This window comes from Aethalodelphis obliquidens, unplaced genomic scaffold (assembly GCF_003676395.1).
Source record: "Aethalodelphis obliquidens isolate GAN/ISIS:26980383/991018 unplaced genomic scaffold, ASM367639v1 scaffold33, whole genome shotgun sequence".
NCBI classification, from domain to species: Eukaryota; Metazoa; Chordata; class Mammalia; order Artiodactyla; family Delphinidae; genus Aethalodelphis; species Aethalodelphis obliquidens.
In genome coordinates this window covers 20,074,076-20,095,923 of record NW_020837977.1, presented here as the reverse complement: position 1 = coordinate 20,095,923, position 21,848 = coordinate 20,074,076, and the positions used below count along the sequence as shown (strand labels likewise).

General features: G+C 36.2%; 1 long non-coding RNA gene across 2 annotated transcripts; it reads right to left on the bottom strand.

Moving 5' to 3' along the window:
• Positions 1-4,821: 4,821 nt before the first annotated feature.
• On the bottom strand, positions 4,822-21,553 carry LOC113631555 (uncharacterized). Of its 2 annotated transcripts, XR_003437428.1 has the most exons (5): positions 21,363-21,553; positions 16,049-16,157; positions 14,350-14,460; positions 14,015-14,149; positions 4,822-5,276 (listed from the first exon to the last, which is right to left on the bottom strand). It is a non-coding gene; the product is annotated as an uncharacterized LOC113631555 (long non-coding RNA). The 2 variants fall into 2 exon arrangements; XR_003437429.1 differs by lacking the exon at positions 14,015-14,149.
• Between the last annotated feature and the right edge of the window lie 295 nt (positions 21,554-21,848).

Below are 21,848 nucleotides of genomic sequence, written 5' to 3'. Positions count from 1 at the left end.
AATTAAAATAATATCGAATTTAAAGTAAAGCCTCAGATTATTTTGGAATAAGATGCATATAGATATAAAAGAACCCAACCTATATGAAATGTATAATTTCATAGAACATCTTAAATTCTCTTAGGATATGGCAAAAAATATTGTACTAGAAACTAGAAATGCATTTTGTAGCATTTTCAAATAGTAAGTAAATTGAGAATGTTTCTGTTTCGGTCTAAACAGTTTTTCTGTTCGTTTGTTTTTGTTCTTAAATATATAAAGCAATTCGAATGTTTTAATTTGTTACCTTGTATTGCGTCTGATTACAGTATCTAGAACACACTCTTCTGTTAACTGGATGTGGCAGTTGGAGTAATTTCAAAGTCGAGATTTACAATTTCAAAAGTAGAAACTCCATTTGATGTTTTTATCCTAATTTGCCACTTTAAAAAGGAATCAGTGATTGTCCAAGCTGCTTTCCTATCGTTCTGTTAAGTGCAGTTGGGTATTGTGAGTCACACCATAGTTACACCAAAACAGACGTGTCTGTACTTTGCTTTGACAGCCAGCTTGGCCCTGTCTCCATCGTGACATCACAGCCTGTTTTGAGTGAAATAATAATTTGGATAAACTGTAGTGTAGCACATTGTATCAGTTGATTTTCTCTGCAGTGAAATAGACCAGCGTTGACCAAACATCCCCTTCCCCGACATGTCACAGAGGAAAACCTTAGGGCACCCTGGAGGATCAAGGGGTTTGAACAAATTGTTTTCTGTTCGATTAAAAATTTTAAAAAACCTTGTTTTTAACCTTCACGTATTTCTTCTCTGACGCTCTTCCTTGCCTTATGTAGATTCACATTTCTTACTTATATCTTTTTCCTTCTCTCTGAAGAACTTCTTTTAACATTTCTTGCAACACAGGTCTACTGGCAACAAATTCCTTCAAATTGTGTTTTATCTGAGAAAAATCTTTATTTTTCCTTCACTTTTGAAGGTTATTTTGCAAAGTACAGAATTCTAGATTGATTTTTTTTGTCTCAACACTTTAAATATTTCACTCCACTCTCTTCCTGTACATGATTTCTGAGAAGTCAGATGTAATTCTTATCTTTGTATCTTTGTTCCTCTATAGGTAAGTTGTTTTTTCTTTTTCTTTCAGTTTCTTTCAGGATTCTTTTTCTTTATTTCTGGTTTTCTATAGTTTGAAAATAACATGCCTACATATAGTTTTTTTTTGCTGGAGGTGGGGGGCAGGGGTGGAATCAGTTCATCCTGCTTGGTGTCCTCTGAGCTTCCTGGATCTGTGGTTTGGTATCTTATCTTAATTTGGGGAAATTCTCAGTCATATTATTTCAAATAATTCTTCTGTCCATTTTCTCTTTCTTCTTTTTCTGGTATTTCCATTACAAATATTCCACCTTTTGTAGTTAATCTGAAAACTTTTCTATATTTTTCCTGTTTTTTATTTGTTTGTTTCTATTTCTTTGCTCTTCATTTTTGGAGGTTTCTATTGATACATCCTTGAGCTTAGAGGTTCTTTGCTCAGCCATGTCCTGTCTACTAATAAGCCCATCAAAGGCCTTCTTTGTTTCTGGTACATTGTATGTGGTCTCTAGCATTTCCTTTGGCTTCTTACTTAGGATTTCTGTCTCTTTGCTTACGTCGCTCATCTCTTCTTCCATGCTTTCTACTTTCAGAGTCTTTAGCATATTTGTTAGAGTTGTTTTAAATTCCCAGTCTGCTAATTCCAACATTCCTGCCATAGCTGAGTCTGGTTCTGATGCTTACTCTGTCTCTTAAAACTATGTTTTGTTTTTCCTGTTAGTATATCTTTATTTTTTTCCTTCTAGCCAGAGGTTTCTCCTCAGATCAGGGTCTTGTCCTAGAAGGGAGCTTTGGCTGGTGAATTTGACGCGCTGACAGGATTTACTGTCCCAGCCCCTTCAGACCTTAGGAGACCCTCCCACTCACCTATTAATTTTCAAGTACAAACAGCCCTGCCGAGCCTCAGCTGTGATGCTCGTTTAAGCTTGCTGTGCTTTCCAGAGAGTTCGCTTCACTATGAGTTTTCCTTCTGTTGGTTCATCTCCATCAGAGGTTTTGTTGTGTGTCTCTGCTTCCTTCTACCAGATATTAACACCATACCAGACTTGTAACTGTTTTTGTGTTTTTTCTCCCCTACCAAACACAATGCGGGGTGCCTGAGGCTGCCTCCTCGCCTTTTGTGTTGTCATTGTTGTAGATGTTATTAATTTATAAAGATGATATATATAGAGAGATTATATATATGTGTGTGTGTGTGTGAGTGTGTCTCTGTATCAGTCCCTCTAGGGTTGTTTCTTGGGGGTGGGCAGTAATTTAAGAAGATAAAAACCTGTACTGGCACCACCTCCACCTTTCTTCTATATTCTTTTGTGATTTGTAATATTCCAAGTTCTATATCTTAAGATGGATAGAGTATGCTACAATTAATTTCATTTTTCTTTAATGTCTCATATGTTATACCTATTCATTTATTCATATTAAATGCCTAGTAAAGTAAGAGTGTCTGTCATTTCATAACTGTCCATAGGTATTGTTGTATTTTAACAACTGGCTGTTAAGGTTATAAATGCTAGTTAGATTTTTTTCTTCCTGGTCATGTCCTGCCCTCATTTTCCTAGAGACTGCTTTCCAGAGCTACAGAACTGCGTAAATAGTGATTTGTTTTCTAAAAGAGGCTCCTATTCATGAACCAGTTTTGTCTGTTTTAACTAGGAAGCAATACTTGTGATCTTCATATCAAAGACAACGCTGAACGGCTTTCACAAAAGGAAGCAAATGTATCTTCATGAATTCTTGGCGTTTATAGTCATCTGGAAAGAACTAATAAAAATAGTTTTCTAAAGCTGTCTGATGGTGTTAATGGCCCTTTACTGAGCTTAATCAAGCTTAGAGTTCAGGAGATGAAAGAAACACATGCTTTTTGCTATTGTTCTATATTTGAAAGGGCACCAAGGCTTAAATTTCTTTTGAAACATGTCCATCATTCCCAAGACAAAAATGATAGCACCCCACGATGAGACGCTAACCGTGGATTTACTCTCTTCTTTAAACTTCGAAATACTAAGTAAGCTATGCCACGTTCTCCTTTGGGGAAAAAAGAAAGTATGATGATCCCAAGGAAAGAAAGTCTAGTAGTTTTGATTTTTTTCCCACATCATCTGATGCAAAACTACTGCTGGGCAAAAAAAATGTATTTGGCAGTGAATCTTATTGCACCGTATGCAGATTTTAAGTTTGACATGCAACCTACACGCATTCATTTAGGACAGATTAATTGTGTCTGTCTTTGGTGAAAAGATTTAAAAATCTACAAAAGCGAAAGATGACATTTAAGGCTGAACCAGGTACACTACGTCTTACTCCTTGGCCTAAGTGTGCAGCTATTTCAAAGCTGGCTGACAGAAGCACCCAAAGAAGAGATGGAGATGTCAGGCAGGTGTATACCTAATTCAGCTGTCATCACTTCTCTTCCAAAACGTTTTCAGTCCTTAGAAGAAAAACATTTTAATACTTGGTATGATAGTAAAACGTTTTACATTTCAGTACCCTGCACATATAAATCCACTGTCCATAGACACCATTGGTCAGGAAAGAAGACATATTGAATTGAGACAATTAAAGGAAAATATAAATTTGTTGTAACTCTGTCTTATTGATATTGAAAGTTAAAGCTCAGCGTCTACATATGTGAAAATAGTTAACCTGCCCATTTTATTTAACAGATATTAAGTAAGCCTCAGTCTAAATATGCGCATATCCACTGGCCAATGCGTTCATCTCCGCAAGGTACCTAAACTTGTAGTTTCCAATGAATATTATCCTTCAAACTGGAAAGGAGTTTGCTTACTGCAGTGATGCCACCATTGCTTAAGGTACCTGCTTTGTTTTATTTCAGACTTGTTACCCAGTTTGTTCTCTAGTTTTATTAAATAGTTTGTGGGTTCCTTGGAGTGTCATAAAATTTCAGTTTCAGAGGTGATGATTTGACATTGGCACGGAGAGTTGCAGAAATGCATTCTAAACACTGTTCTAAGGGTAGAATTTCAAGAGCCTTAAAGAATGGCAGTTGTTTTTATCTTGAAAGTGTGAAAGTTTGATTAAGTAATAAAGCCAAAGTTATCATTGAGAATATAATCTATGATTTAAGTGATACTGTTCAAATCCCCTCTCATCCTGTTTTCAAAAAGATGGATGTTCAGTTATAATCTTAAAATAATGCAGATAGGTGCCCTGGTCTAAATAAATCATTCTTTTTTAATTAAAAAACATAAGGCAAATTAAATTATCGGAAAAAAGAATTTTGGTACAAAATTTCTAAAATTTACAGATAAAATATAATTTTTTTTTTTTTTTTTGGCGGTATGCAAGCCTCTCACTGTTGTGGCCTCTCCCGTTGCGGAGCACAGGCTCCAGACGCGCAGGCTCAGCGGCCATGGCTCACGGGCCCAGCCGCTCCGCGGCATGTGGGATCTTCCCGGACCGGGGCACGAACCCGTGTCCCCTGCATCGGCAGGCGGACTCTCAACCACTGCACCACCAGGGAAGCCCGATAAAATATAATTTAAGTGTAAAACAGAATTCAAAAATAAGGTTTAGTACCAGTGTAAAATTGAAAAACAGAGCTGTAACCAGAAGCTGGTCCTGCCTCACGGAGGACGAGGCTGAGGGGCAGAAGGGCTCTTGCAAGTACTAACCACGGTTGGGTTAAAAAGTACTGTGATTGTGGGCAACTTTAGGCATGTGCAAAAATACAGGAAGTAGTACTCGAAACACCTACACACCCATCACTGAACTTCTCTATGACAAAATACAGTTCACCTTTACCTCTTCTCAATTCCCAACACTCTTTTTTGGGTTATTTTGAAACAAAAAAAACAATCATATATTATGTTCATCTGTAAAGTTTTTACCAGGTTTATATAAAATGGGCTTTCTAAACAAATATAACCAAATACAATATCATACTGAAAAATTAACAATATCAAGTCAGGTTTCAAATCTGAAGAGTTTAAATTTTAATAATCATGTGCAGTCAGGAGAACGGGGGCTTATTGGTTCAGGGAAGTGAAGTGAAAGCTTCTATGAAGAAGGAGGCTTCAAGGTATTTTAGTGCAGGAGTAGATTCAAAACTTCCAAGCTGAGGAGGAAAGGCATCGAGGCAGTTTTTCTATTGCACCCCGTCTCTGGGTGAAAATAAAGTCTTCTCTGGATATTTGTAACCATGCATCAAATTTACAAGTTCTGTGTGGTCTGGGAACATGCAGTAAAAGACATGAACATTTAAAATCAGTTGCAAACTGAAAATACTGCCAGAAAGATACATCCCTGGCTCAGGACACACAAGACTCTTATAGATAAGACCACCTGAACATGAGTTCACAATCCAATTCCAGAACACACAAGGAAGCTTCCACTATTAGTGCAAGTTATATGACATAGCAAGCAAAAATGTGACCACAAAGTTTTACATGATAGGGTTACATAAGAGGGATGCAGAATCTAAAATCAATATATGTTCGTGAATTTCCTGGCGGTCCAGTGGTTAGGACTTGGGGCTTGCACTGCACGGCTGGGTTCAGTCCCTGGTCAAGGAACTAAGATCCTGCAACCCATGCAGTGTGGCCAAAAAAAAAAAATTAAAAAGTAAATAAAATCAATATATTTTAAATAGTCAATTATACGAGTGATTAAAATATAACAAGCTACTGTCAAACAATATACCAGACAGACCTGCAAAAGAAATAATTAGAAATTCTACCATGGAAATTAAAACCTCAATATATGCGTTAAATACCATAAAACATAGCTGTTAAAATATGAAGTAATTAGAAAACTGGAGTATAGAGCTGAACAAATCACACTCTGTTTTAAAAGATGGAAAAAGCAGAAGAGTTAAGAGAGATAAGTACGGAAAAAGATACCCAACATAGATCATGTAAGAATTCCAAAGAAGAGAATACAGAGAAAACAGAAAGGACATTTATTTTAAGGTATTGGTATTGTTGGGAGTTTTGAGGGATTCCTTATTAAAAGGCAATGTTCTTTTCCATCTGGCCCAGAACAACTTTACAAAATAATTATGGAAGTAAAATGTCACTTTTATTAATGATAGAGAATATTTTGAATAATGTACCTTAGTGTGAGAGACAAATTTATGAATGAAATTTTAGAAATACCAGCCATCAATAATCAGTATCTTACTGGGTAATACTGTGAGGTGAAACATGTGGAAAGCAGGAACAGAAGAGAGAGAAACAAAAGGAACAAGGTCGATAATGATCACGTCATGGCCAAGTTTCCTTCCCAGATTTACTTGTAAGGCATTCCACATCCTCTGAGCGTAAGTGAATTAGAGATACACAAAGTCTTCTGGGCTAAGATTATTTCACATAAAAATCAGATGATAAAAGGGTTTCCTCCTACAGATATACTTGCAGATAATATTACAGAATAGATGAAAGACACGAGGAAACTCCTGGGCAGGATAAATAGGTACAAACCCACACCAACATATGCTGGACTGAAATCACAAAGTGTTAAAAGCAAAAAGATTATCTGAAAAGCACACAGACAGAACATGCAAATTACCTAAACAAAAGACAAATGTTTCAATAATAATAGACTTCTCAGTAGTAGAGATGGAAGCCAGAATCCAATGGCATAGTAACCTCAAATATCTGAGAGAAAATAACTGTTAACCTGTAATTTTATACTTATCCTAACTAATCCAAACAAGTGTACAGTAAAGTTTTTTCAGGCAATATACTTGAGAGTGTTTATCTTTTACATAGTTTGATTATAGAATTTTCTAAAGATTGTTCTTAATGTGGAGGAAAACCGGGCCTAGAAGGAAGGACAGAGGTGCAAGAACGGATTAGTGTGTGGATATGAAGACATTTGTGGTACATGTAACAGTGGTGGTGTAATTTAGATCATATTAAATTAATATGCAACTAAAATGTCACAGAACAGTAGGAAATGGTTATCAGGGAGATAGGCCTACTTGTCTAATATGTGTGTAAAATGTTAGCAAAATTTTTTTTTTTAATTTATTTACTTATTTTTGGCTGCATTGGATCTTCGTTGCTGCGTGTGGGCTTTCTCTAGTTGTGGCGAGCGGGGGCTACTCTTCGTTGCGGTGCATGGACTTCTCGTTGTGGTGGCTTCTCTTGTTGTGGAGCACGGGCTCTAGGCACACGGGCTTCAGTAGTTGTGGCACGTGGGCTCAGTAGTTATGGCTCACGGGCTCTAGAGCGCAGGCTCAGTAGTTGTGGCCCACGGGCTTCGTTGCTCTGTGGCATGTGGGATTTTCCCAGACCAGAGCTTGAACCCGTGTCCCCTGCATTGGCAGGCAGGTTCTTAATCACTGTGCCACCAGGGAAGTCCCGTGAAATTTAAAGAATTAACTAAATTGTAAGTTGTGAAACAATAGACAGAAAAATTCAATTAACAAGAAAGGAAAAGAAAACCTTGAAGAAACCAAAAAGAAAGCAAGAAAGGAGCAAGAACAACAACAACAAAACAGGCTAAGTCGAAAGCTGAGCGTGAGCTGTAACCGAGTACTGTGGTAACTGGTGTTATTGTGAACGGGATGAATGTGCCAGAGAGAAGAGCCCCATCTCACGTAGGGTCACACTGTCACTCAGGGCATTGTTTTTAAAGCCCCTTTACCTCGTTTAGTTGGGTAACTAGAAATTTAAAAAATGGACAATCAACATTTATGTAATTAAGTAGAAAATCATTGACATTGAAAAGACTCTGTCATATTTTTTCACAAATAATTTCCTACAGATACTTTAATGTTAAATAAATATACTATTTTTCTCATCAAAATATGCTTATAGATTTTTTCAAGTCTTCCATTATTAAAAAATAATCTTTGGAGCAATTTTTTTTTTCTGGAAATATCTATGCAAAATCTAGTAGGACATAGGGAAAAATAAAAATATTTTAAATTCTTATTTGTTTGTTGCATTTAGTTATGTATTTTTAGTATATTTCATTTATATTTGACATTACATTAATTTCTGTGTTTTATTTCATCTGTATTGATCCAGTGATAGTTAATTCACAGTCATTATATGACTACATTAAAACCATTTATAGAACTGCACATATATACCATCCCTCCTGTATTTTCCACATAAATGATATCCAATGGAAATCTCTTATCCTTCGTATTCTTTCCGCTGATTTCTCCTGGAGTACCAGTCATCTTCTTCACTTACTTTCTGGGCCTCAGATTTATTCAGAATATGTTTTACCTTTCTGTAGTATAATCCATACATTCAGTTATTTATTCTATCCTGTATTCATGATATTTCTTTTTTTTTTAATCCTATGTACAGCCTAGTTAGCTCTTTTTAAAAAATAAATTTATTTATTTAATTTTGGCCATGTTGGGTCTTCGTTTCTGTGCGAGGGCTTTCTCCAGTTGCAGTGAGCGGGGGCCACTCTTCATCGCGGTGCGTGGGCGTCTAACTGTCGCAGCCTCTCTTGTTGCAGAGCACAGGCTCCAGACGCACAGGCTCAGTAGTTGTGGCTCACGGGCCTAGTTGCTCCACGGCGTGTGGGATCTTCCCAGACCAGGGCTCGAACCCGTGTCCCTTGCATTGGCAGGCAGATTCCAAACCACTGCGCCACCAGGGAAGCCCCTTTCTGTATTTTTAAAAGCATTTATTCCCTTTCTTCAACATAAAATGAAAAAAATGAAATTTATTATGTGACATTTATTACTTCTATTTATTTCCTCTCCTTAATTTGTTCTCTCATTCCATTAACTGTATTATCTTCTTTCTTTATTCCTTTCCACTATGCCTTTGCATTATTTTACTGACCTTTTCTATTATTGCCTTTCAAATTAAAAAAAATATCAGTTCTGTACTTCTGTGAATGTGTGTGGTGTGTGTGTGGTGTGTGTGTGTGTGTGTGTGTGTGTGTGTGTGTATTTTAGGCTGCTGCCTCTTGATTAGTGGGGTTAAATATTAAACAAAAGTTTTAGGGATATTCTGGATATCACTATATAAACAGCTAATCATAGACTAATAAAAATAAGAAAAACATTTAGACCAAATGATTTTGAATTACATTCAATTTCAGATCCACACAGATTCAGCCTCTATAATACAGTTTGGTTATGCATCATTGCTTCCAACTGTTGAGGCATTAATGGTGTAGTGATTACACATTTATTTTCATATAGACTGAAATCTAAGCTGCGTTACGATGGCAGAAATGATGCTCTCAATTTTCAGAATTGTTCTCTAAACTGAAATGATATATTCGGCTTTTTTTTATGTTTATCAATATGGATTCCAACAGCTACATTAGCAGGAAGCCACTGTTGGAGCCTTTTTAGCTAGAACACGATGGAGAGGCCACTTACGAAAAGCTTTATTCTACTCTCCACCTGGATAGGTAAATGTGGCAAAGATCAATTTTATTTAGCTGCATTGGTTTTAGGTGTTTCATTTGAAAGGTTTCTTAATTGATAAATGCCCTTAGCAGATAGCCTTGAGTACATTCTGGTTTTGATTATGAGCAAACCCATTTCTTTTACTATTTTGTCTTAAATAAATAGCATTTTCAAGATAAACAGTACAAGACATAAAAAAATTAAAATCTGCCTTTTAACTTCAACTGCAATTTCCTAGTTCGAATCTATACATTCACTGATAGTTGCTGTATGTGAAGTTTTCATTAATAGGATATTTTTATTGTTGTTGTTCACTAGCTTTTTCCTTAAGTGGAAATATAGGAAAATAGTGGCTATCTACGACAATAGAATAAAATTGTTAATTTGTACATTCTGAATGTATTTTTGTTGTCAAAATTATGTAGGCATACTTAGAATAAAATGGTGTTTGAAAAACACATCTTTATAGCTTCTTTAAAACTCCTTTTATAATAGAAAGCAAACACAAAAAGAATAGTATAATGAACCATGATCAATGTCTTCTTTCGTTTCTCTTCAACATCATTTTTTTCAGCAATACTTAAAAGTAAATTTGGATTCCCTCTCATTTCCAACTTAAACACTCCACAGTGCATACCTGAGATACAAGGGCTTTCTTTTTCTACAAAACTAGCTTTTCATTATCACAATTTTAAAAATATTTATAAAACTTTCATTAATATTTAGTAAGTTATCAATTTTCAGGTGTTTGCTTGTCTCCACGCTATCTTTTCAACTTTGGTTTCTTCAGTTTAAGACCCGAAGAAGCTCTTACGTTGTTAGGGATGCTGGCTGCCCCTAGGCTGTTCTCACCTTTAGGATTCTTCTGTGGCCAGTGTTATTTAATCTTAAGGAAAACACTCGATCTGAGTTTGACTAGTATTTTTAGTTTACACTTGTCTCTTTATTCCTTCATAATGAAAATCTTGGTTCTTTGGCTCATTGATAATTTTCTTCTTTATCACTCGTTTTGAGCAATTTGATCACAGTGTGCTTTATAATATTCTTATATATATATAAGAATATTATATGTATAATATTCTTCGTGTTTCTTGTGTCTGGCTTTGTTGAGGAAGTTGGGTCTGTGTGTTCCAGGCATTTTGCTTCTTCACATATATTTCTTATCCCTCTTCTAATCTAGACATTCTAATTACATGTATAGTTGGCCACTTGTGATGACCTATTTATTTGTTTTAATGCTTATTCTCTCTATTTCATAAGTTCAAATTTACTATTTTATTTTTCTCTGTAATGTCTAATGCTGGCAATACCATTCAATGTGTTTCTTTTTTAATCTCAGATATTGTACTTTTCACATCTAGAAGTTGGATTTGGGACTTTTTTTATCTTCTATATCTTTATTAACCACTTGGAATACATGGGATCTAGTTATAATTATTGTTTTATTGTCCTTGTCTGTTAATGCTAACGTCTGTGTCAGTTCTAAGTCAGCTCTGATTGACTTCTTATCACCTTGTGATGGGTTGACTTGTCCTGCTACTTTGCATGCCTGGTAATTTTTTATTGGATGTCAGATGTGAGTTTCACTTCACTGTGTGGTAGATATTTTTCAGATTCTTGTAAATGTTACTAAGCTCTGTTGTGGGATGTAGTTATTTAGAAAGAGTTTGATCCTTTTGTATTTTGCATTAAGGTTTCTTAGGCTGGACTAAAGTTTTTTAGGTTGGACTAGAGCAGTGTTGGTTTAGGGCTAATTATACCTCCTTACTGAGGCATGGAACTTCCAAGTAATTTACCCAGTGCCCCATGTACTCTGGATGAGGGAAGGGCACTGTTCTTGGCCTGTGTGAGGATGGGGTGAAATTGCATCTAATGTTGGTAGGTGTTTCTCTCCCTGGCCTTGAGTCATTTCCTCCTATGCCTGTGCCCTTCCTGGGGATTCTATCCAGGTAGTCAGCAGGGGTGTTGCTAGGGCTCACCTCAATTTTTCTCATTTCTATGGATCACTGACTTTACTGCCTGATGTCCATATTTTGAATACCATTGTTTCATATATTAAGTTTTTATTGTCTTACGGAGGAGATTAAATCCTATCTCTGTTACTCTATCTTGGCCAATAGCCTAAATCATAAAAGCCAGTTTTTATTTTGTATTATAGTTAGTTCAACGAATTTATGTCTCTAATGTAAATCAGTCATATTTATAACACAAAAGCATAATTTAAGGCAGTGTAATTGTTATGCAAAAGAGAATTAATGCAAGGATCACTGGGCAATAAAATCTATATGACTTGATCAGCTTTGATTTTGGAGGATGACATAAAGAGAAGAGTCAAAAGCTGGATGTCAAGAAGGGAGCAGCAGAAGGAGGTGGTTTTCAGTGGAAGACGTTAGAGCCATATTAGGCCTGTGTCTCATAGCAGGCGAGAAGCACCTGTCCATCCGAAGAAAACATATTCAGAGTTGTAAATGGAGAACTGAATCTCAGGGAAGGGTGGTACATCTTGCTCTTTCCTGAAAGTGCCTCATAATTTTTAAAAATCATGCTTTTGCTTATGCTGTTCCCACAATCTGGAATGACCTATGCCACCTGTCCCTATATTTCATATCAAAGTCTAAATGTAATTATGGGACAATTTCAAATGTCACTTGTTTTGTAAAGAATTCTGTCATCTCTTTAATTAAATATGATTACTTCCAACTCTGCATCTGGCTTATACCTCTCGAGTATTTTTCATTTACCTTGTTTTATAGGTACTGGTGAACTTCACTGTCTACTAGATGCCATTAGCTTGAGAGAGAGCCTGCATTACATTTTTGTATCCCTTATGGTAGTGGTTTTAACTATAGTACTTTGATAAATTGATCCATTTGAATTCATCAGTTGTGCAGTGTTTATTAAGTGATTCATTAGTAAAAATGTAACCATTAAAGCTGTGAAAGACTTTCCGCATTTAAAATGAGTTTTAAAAGATTCAGATTTCTTTATTATAACGTTCTTTCATGTACATTATATTTGATTTCTGTAATGTGAGATCAGTGGGTGGGGCTGCATTGATCACTACGGGGTTAGTGCAGTGCAATTCAACTTCATTTCCCGTGTGTGACCGACAGGAAAAAAATAGCATTGCTTTTCAGGAGCTAATAGAAGATAAATTATAAGTTGAAATGAATAATTATATTTTTATTTACTTCATAAATACCTTAATATCATTGAAACTCTGTATGCATTTTATTGACATTCCCCATAAATTAGATAGCAAATAGTAAAAGAAATGAAAAAATAGCAATTGGTTTTACAGTGCAACATTGTTAAGCAAATTGCTTAAGGGTAATAAAATAGCAGGTAAGAATAATAAACTAATATTGTAGGTAGTGAACACAATGCTGGATGGAAAATCAGAAAATGTAGATTACTTCAGAAAACCTGCAATATTGGACTAAAATGTAAAATAGATGAAATTGTGAAATACAGTCATTACAAGAATTTTTTTTTTCTTCTTAGACACTCACAGTAAAAATAGGTATACTGAATAGCTAACTTCATTAAAAAACATCAAAAAAAAGAACAATAATACGAAGGATGAAAAATCATCAAAGTTCTGCTCTGTTCTTCACCGTGAACATCTACTTTGCAGTTAAGATCGACAATTTCCAGGTGTAAGCTGAAAGTATACTGATGACAAGCTAGTTCTACCTTTTGAATTTTAATTGAATAAATACTACCTGAAAATTCAGAAAAGTGAAAATTGAATGTGAGAAGACATCATTCAAAGGGAACAATATTACTCAAATGTTTTCCGTATATATATTTTTTTTTTTTTTTTTTTGCGGTACGCGGGCCTCTCACTGTTGTGGCCTCTCTCGTTGCGGAGCACAGGCTCCGGACGCACAGGCTCAGCGGCCATGGCTCATGGGCCCAGCTGCTCCGCGGCATGTGGGATCTTCCCAGACCGGGGCACGAATCTGCGTCCCCTGCATTGGCAGGCGGACTCTCAACCACTGCACCACCAGGGAAGCCCCATATTTTTTTAATTTAAATCACAATTAAGTTGGTTTTCAAGAAAGATTTTAAGATACTTTTTCCTTCAGATTTTGGGTGTCACTGTTTACCTTACCTTATCTCATTATTGTCCTATAGATTATATTTAATCTTCTTCCCTCTTAGACTTACATTTGCAAGTGATGAATTTAAATACTTATCATGGTCCAGTAGAATAGTACTTAAATCCATGTTCTGGTTCTATAATTACCACCTAATACATGTAGAGCCATTAAGCACACTTTGAATACTCTCTGAACCTTACTTTCTTCATCTCTTAGATGATGGAGTAAGTCAGGTGATCTTTAAAACCCACTAGGGTAGAACTTGGATGTAATTTCTTTAAACCAATGTATTACTTTTGGGAATTTTCACCTGTAATATGCCACTGATCTGTAAGTAAAGCATAAAAAACATGTACACACTCTCCTAGCTTGTAGAATTTGGTAAACATGGCAGAATCCATGATGATTCCAGAACATGTTTATTAAGAACTGAAAATGTAAGTCTGGGCACTGAAAGTAGTACATACCTCATCTTCTGTAATGACTCACCAAGTGACCGTGGTCATGTATATGTAACTAATTTTGGACCCATTTTGCATGTTTCTTTTACTGAAAAGTAAAGCTTGATTGTCAGAGGAATAGGTGCCTTCACTCATGTTACTCTGAAAAAAGTAACAAAACCTAATTAAGAGCAGTGTGAGGTATTGAAATTGACTTCTTTATGTCACATAATGGTTGGTTAATAACTTGTATAGCAAATTTGTCCCAAAAACTGGAATTTACAAAGGGATCATAAACAACGTGGCCTCTTTTCTCTCTGTGTCCTCCCAGCATCCGTGCCTACGCAGAGCATGTCTCTTACCAACTGAGTTGTAATTGCTACAGGCTTGTTTATCTTCCTCACTGGACTCGAGGGCAGGGCTGTTTCCTTCCTGTTTGTACTTGGAGCTGTTCTCAGCAGGGGCTATACAATCTACAAACATGAGGAAAAGAATGCTCTAAGGTAATTATGTAATCATGCCAGGGTGGGACCCGCTGGGTGCAGTGCTTCACCATGTACAGAGCATCAGCCTTCCTGTAACTTGAGAACACACCGAGGTACACTCCTAGTGCTCTAGATCTCGTTCCTCCCTGGAGCTCTACCTGTTCAGTGTTCTTACTCATTCTCCCTAGAGAAAGGGAGATAACGTTTGATTCATTCCCTCCAGCACTTCGCAGCAATCACCCTTGATACAAACAGCGCTCTGTGACTCCCGTGATGCACTCTGTAGTAGTTGTCTTGGAAGGACCTAGTGGGGCACCAAGAGCTCTGCATCCAGAACTGCTGGGTCCATTTCCTCCAGTAGATTTAGGACGCTGCCAGCCCCTCTTGTCAGTACCTGAGTTATGTCACCTGTGATAATCCAGATGCACAAAGCCACGCGTATCAGCTTTAAAATCCCGTAATACGTGTTCTCTGTATGTGTGTGAACCATAACGATGTATTATGTGAAAAATTATATGCGTGCACATGCATCTGACTATCGACCTCATATTTTAATGCACTTCTTTTTTATGGACTTTTCAACATGTTATTACATATATTTTCTATTCTAGTTCAAACATTCCACCTTTGTTTATCAACTGGAATATGCTTAGAAATAGAAATGTCCCTCTTCTACCGTTTGGTTATCTAGTGTTACAGCTATTGCATTGTTTAGGAAAGGCAGGACAGATCAATGCTCGATTCTTTTCATCTATTTAACAGTTTTCAAAACATAATTTGATATTCTGAGTAGAAATACATGCTTATGCCACTAAAATTCACACCAAAATTGTCATATCAGATTTATTCACAATAGCCAAGAACTTGAAACAAGTCAAATGCCCATCAGCATAATGGTTCACTGAACAGTGCTATATTCGTTCAGTGGACTATGATATAGTAATTCCAGTGAATTAATTAATAATTCGCATAACTGCATGGATAAATCTCAGAGATAATGTTGAGTTAAGGAAATCAATTAAAAAAATACATCCTATAGACCTAGAGTCTGTCATACAGAGTGAAGTAAGTCAGAAAGAGAGAGACAAATACCGTATGCTAACACATATACATGGAATTTAAGGAAAAAAATGTCATGAAGAACCTAGGGGTAAGACAGGAATAAAGACACAGACCTACTGGAGAATGGACTTGAGGATATGGGGAAGGGGAAGGGTAAGCTGTGACAAAGCGAGAGAGAGGCATGGACATATATACACTAACAAACGTAAGGTGGATAGCTAGTGGGAAGCAGCCGCATAGCACAGGGAGATCAGCTCGGTGCTTTGTGACCACCTAGAGGGGTGGGATAGGGAGGGTGGGAGGGAGGGAGATGCAACAGGGAAGAGATATGGGAACATATGTATATGTATAACTGATTTCACTTTGTTATAAAGCAGAAACTAACACACCATTGTAAAGCAATTATACTCCAATAAAGATATTTAAAAAAAAAACATCCTGTATGATTCCATTTATGTATAGTCAAAAGCAGCTCAAAGTAATCTCTGGTGACAGAAGTCAGATGAGCAGTTACCTGTGGGGCAGATAGTGCTGAGAGTGGTCCAGGGAATCTTCTGGAGTGTTGGAAGCTATTTCCTCATCTGAGTATGTCCTCATCAAGCCTTTCACTGAAAATTTCTGTGCTATAAAGTGTGTGAAGTATAGTATAATTTTTAAGTGGTTTAGTTCATATAGTGGTGGTTAATAACACAAACAAACAGGCACACACACCATAGTGAGTGCAGTGAACTCACTCCCTGTGAGAAGTGTAAAGTCTCCATCTAAATTATTATTTTTTGCATATATGTGTCCAATTGTTCTAGCACTATCTGTTGAAAGATGATATTTTCTCCATTGTATTACTTTTGCTCCTTTGTAAAAGATTAGTTGACTATATTTATGTGTGTCTGTTTCTAGGCTCTCTGTTCTGTTCCTCGGGTCTATTTGCCTATTCTTTTGCCAATACCACTGTCTCTATTACTGTAGCTTTACAGTAAGTCTTGAAATTGGCTAGTGTTCGCCTTGCAACTTTGTTCTTCTTTAATATTGTGTTGGCTATTCTGGGTCTTTTGCCTCTTCATAAAACTTGAGAATCAATTTGTCAATATCCACAAAATAACTTGTTTGGGATTTTGATTGGGATTATGTTAAATCTATAAATCAAGTTGGGAAGATGTAACATCTTGAAAATATTGAGTCTTCCTGGCTGTAAATGTGGACTATATTTCTCCACTTAGTTCTTTTATAATTTCTTTCATCAGAGTTTTGTAGTTTTCCTAATATAGATTTTATACATATTTCATTAGATTTATACTAAAGTATTTCACTTTGGGGGGTACTGATATTAATGATATTTTGCTTTTAATTTCAAATTCCATTTGTTGATTGCTGGTATATAGGAAAGCAATTGACTTTTATCTGTTAACCTTGTATCCTGCAAACTTGCTATATAGCTTATTAGTTACAAGAACTTTTTAATCAATTATTTTGGACTTTATACATAGACAATCAAGTCATCTGTGAACTCCTTCTTCCTTTCCAATATGTATACCTTTCTTTTCTTTTTCTTGTCCTATTGCATTAACTAGGACTCCCAATACAATATTAAGAAGGAGTGGTGAGAAAGGACATTCTTGCTTTGTTTCTGATCTTAGCAATAAAACTTCTAGTTTCTCACCATTAGTGTCATGTTAAATGTAGTTTTATTTTTTTGTTCTTTGTCAAGTTCAGGAAGTAGTATTCCAAGTTTACTGAGGGTTGCTTTTTGTTTTTTTTTTTTTTTTGCGGTACGTGGGCCTCTCACTGTTGTGGCCTCTCCCGTTGCAGGGCACAGGCTCCGGACGCACAGGCTCAGCAGCCGTGGCTCATGGGCCTAGCCGCTCCGTGGCATGTGGGATCCTCCCAGACTGGGCACGGACCCGTGTCCCCTGCATCAGCAGGCGGACTCTCAACCACTGCACCACCAGGGAAGCCCTACTGAGAGTTTTTATCATAAATAGCTGTTTGATTTTATCTAATGTTTTTTGTGCATAAATTGATACAGTCATATAATTTTTCTTCTTTAGCCTATTGATGTGATAGGTTGCAATAGATTCCACTTGATTGTGATGCACAATTCCTTTATACATTGTGAGATTCAATTTGCTGATTTTTGCTGGGGATTTTTATATCTATATTTATGAGAGATAATGGTCTGTAGATTTCTTTTCTTGTATTGTCTTTGTCTGGTTTTGGTATTAATATTAGTGTTAATACTGGCCTCATATAACGAGTTAGGAAAAAATCCCCTCTACTTCTGTCTTATGGAAAAATGTATAGTATCATTGGTATCATTTCTTAATTAAATGTTTGGTAGAATTAACCATGGAATCCATATGGGCCTATTGATTTTTGTTTGGGAAGGTTTTAATTATTGCTTCAATTTCTTTAAAAGATATAGGCCTAATCACATTGTCAGTTTCTCCTTGTGTGAGTTTTGTCAGATTATATTTTTCAAGGAATTGGTCCATTTCATCTAGGTTATCAAAATTGTGAGCATAGAGTTGTTCATAATATTAATTTATCATCCTTTTAGTGTCCATGGGATCTGTAGTGATGGTCCAACTTTTATTTCTGATTTTAGTAAATCGTGTCCTTTTTCTTAGTTGGCCTGGCTAGAAGTTTTATCAATTGTATTGATCTTTTCAAAGAACCAGTTTGGGTTTTATTGACTTTCCCTGTTGATTTTTCTATTTTATTGACTTCTGCTCTAATTTTTGTTATTTCTTTTCTTGCTTACTTGAATTTATTCTGGTCTTCCTTTTCTAGTTTTATAAGATGGAAGCTTAGATTATTGATTTAGATCTTTTTTTTAATGTATGTTTAGTGTTACAGATTTCTCACTATGCACTAATTTTACTGTCTCCCACAAAATTTGATAAATTATATTTTTGTTTTAATTTACTTCAAAATATTTTTCACATTACTTGAGATTTCTTCTTTGATCCGTGTGTTCTTCGAAAGTGTGTTGTTTAATCTGTACGTATTTGGGGCTTTTCCAGCTATATTTCTGTTATTTACTTCTCGTTTACTTCCTTTGTATTCATAGAGAGCATACACTATATGATTTCTCTTCTTTAAAAATTTTAAGGTGTGTTTTGTGATCCAAAATGTGGTTTGTCTTGGTGAGTACTCCCTGTGACCTTGAGAATAATTTGTATTCTGCTATTGTTGGCTGAAATTGTCTTCAGATGTTAATTATATCCAGTTGATTGATTGGGCTTTTGAGCTCAACTATATTCTGACTGCTTTTCTGCCCCCTGGACCTGTCCATTTCGCATAGAGAGATGTTAAAGTCTCCAACTACAACAATGCCTTCAACTATTTCTCCTTGTATTTCTATCAATTTGTTTCCTCATGTATTTTGATGCTGAGTTGGTAGGTGCATACACATTAGGTATCGTATGTCTTCTTGGAGAATTTACCCCTTTATCATTATGTAATGCCTCTCTTTATCCTTGATAATTTTTCTTGTTTTGAAGCCTGCTCTGTTAGTATAGCTACTCCAGCTTTGATTGGTGTTCACATGGTCTACCTGTTTTCCATCCCTTTTCTTTTAATCTATATGTGTCTTTATATTTAAATTGGGTTTCTTTTAGACAACATATAGTTTGGTTTTCTTTTTTGTTCACTCGGACAATCTCCATCGTCTAATTGCTATATTTAGATGATTGACATTATAATGATTATTGATATAGTTGAATTAATATGTAACATATTTGATTGGTTCTATTAATTCCTGTTGTTCTTTGTTCCTATTTTGTTTTCCACTCTTTTTCTGCCTTTTTTGGTTTTAATTAAGCATGTATATGATTACAGTTTCTCTTTGTTCTTATAATATTAATTATACTTCTTTTAAACTTCTATTAATGGTTGTCTAGAGTTCGCAATATACATTTACAACTAATCCAAATCCACTTCACATGACTCTATTCCATTTCTCTGGTAGTACAAGTAAGTTATAAATTATTCCTAATTTTTCCATCCATTTCTTGTAGTATTTCTGTCATTCATTTCAATTATACATGTGCTATAGTGATCAAATACATTTTGTTATTATTTACCAGAAAACTGTTGTCTTTTAGATCAATTAAGGATAAGAAAAATATTTTATTTTATCTTAACTTACTCCTTTTCTAATCTTCTTCATGTATATCTGAGTTTCTCACCTGTATCATTTTCCTTCTCTCTCAAGAACTTCTTTAATGTTTCTATAAGACAGGACTACCTGAAACAAAGTCCCTCAGTTTTTGTTTGCCTGAGGAAGTCTTTCTCTATATTTCACCTTTGAAGAATAATTCTGCAGGTAAAGAATCCTTGGTGTTTTCGTTTGCTTGCTTGCCTGTGTCAACACTTTAAATGTTTAATTCCATCCTCTTCTTGCTTCCTTGACTTTTGAGAGGAAGGTGGATGCAGTTCTTGTCTTTGCTCCCATGTAGATAAGGCTCTTTCCTCCCTCTGGTTTCCTTCAAGACTTATTTTTTATCTTTGATTCTCTACAGTTTTACTATGAAATACTAGATGTGGTTTTTTGGCAATTATCCAGCTTGGTGTTCTCTGAGCTTCCTGGATCTGTGGTTTGAAGTCTGACATTAATTTAGGGAAATTCTTAGTCATTATCGTTTCAAATGTTTCTTCAGATCCTTTTTCTCTTTCTTCTTCTTCTGGTTCTATCCTTATCCACACGTTATACTTTTTGTAGTTGTCCCACAGTTCTTGTATATTCTGTCAATACTTTGTCTTTTTTTTTTTTTTTTTTGCTTTTCAGTTTTGGAAGTTTCTGTTGACATACCCTCAAGCTCAGAGATTCTTTCCTTAGCTGTATTCAATCTACTAATGAACTCATCAAAAGCATTCTTTGTTTCTGTTAGTGTTTTTTGCTCTATAGCATTTCTATTTTATTCCTTCTTAGAATGCTGTCTCCCTTCTTATATTACCCATATATTTCTGCTTTTTGTCTACTTTTTCCATTAGAGCCCTTAGCATATTAATTATAATTGTTTTAAATCCCTGGCCTGATAATTCCAACATCCCTGCTGTGTCTGTTTCTAATGTTTTCTCTATCTCTTAAAACTGTGTTCTTTTTGCTTTTAGAATGTCTTGCTATGTTTTGTTGAAATTCACACATGATGTACTGGGTGACAGTAACTGCAGTAAATAAGCCTTCAGTAATGTGGTGGTGAGGTTTGCAGGGAGGGGAAGGTTCTGCAGTCTTGTGGTCTGAGATGTTCGTGAACTTGGGCCCCTGGGCTGTGGCCTTCACCAGTGCCTCTCAGCAAGCCCCTCCCTTTGGTGGGGTAGGACGGCTGGAGGGACCTGGAGCTGGATATTTCCCTTCTGCTACATGAAAAGCTAGAAGGAGCTGGAGTTGGGAACTCCCCTTCTCTAATAGGAGTCTACAGTGGGCTGGAGCTGGGTATTTCCCTTCCCACAGTTTGGTTAGGGTTTGAAAAAAACAAAAACAAAAACAGTAGGTTAGGTTCTGGTAAAATAGTTTCACTTGAAGGTAGGGCTTCTTAAGGACAGAATCCTTTCATAGCATATGTATAACTAAATCGCTTTGCTGGACATCTGAAACTAACACAACATTGTAAATCAACTCTACACCAATATAAAATAAAATAAAATTTTAAAAGGACAGAATGCTCTAGTGTATTTCAAAATAGCTACTTTTCCCCTTTCTCCTGCCAGAAGCCTGAGGGGATTTTTCTCCAGTTTTCACTGTGAGAAACTGGTAGATTTCCTGGAGATAAACTCACAGAAGTGTGGAGGCCTCACCTATAACTACCCCCCACCCCCAGAGTTGTTACCTCTCAGACTGTCCACACTGAACCTCCAGCAACTTGTTAATTCCAGTTCAGGTTTTCCTGCCTGGTCCCGGCTCCCACAGAGGTTTCTGCTCCCAGGTAAACTGTTGTGAGGCTCTGTACGTGCCTGACAATTCTGGGGGCAACCATTTGTCCTGACTGTCCAGCAGTTTTCGGATGGAACTGAGCAGACTTGTTGACTTCTTTGGTTTGTTCAGCTTTTTCTTGTTGTTGGTATAGAGTAATACAGGAGAAAACTATCTTTCGGGAAGTAAAATACAACGGGTGTTTTGAAACCGTGGCAACTGACAGTGGCCCCAGCTGAGTAAAGAAAAGGTGTGAGATACAGGAGCTAACACTGAGTGGACACATAACTGGTCCCTGCCCCCATCATAGCAGATGGAGTGTTCCAAAGAATTTCATAAGTTTACATACTGATTTATTAACAGTGCAAACCATTTCCTATAAGATTTTCTTTTATAACAAGAA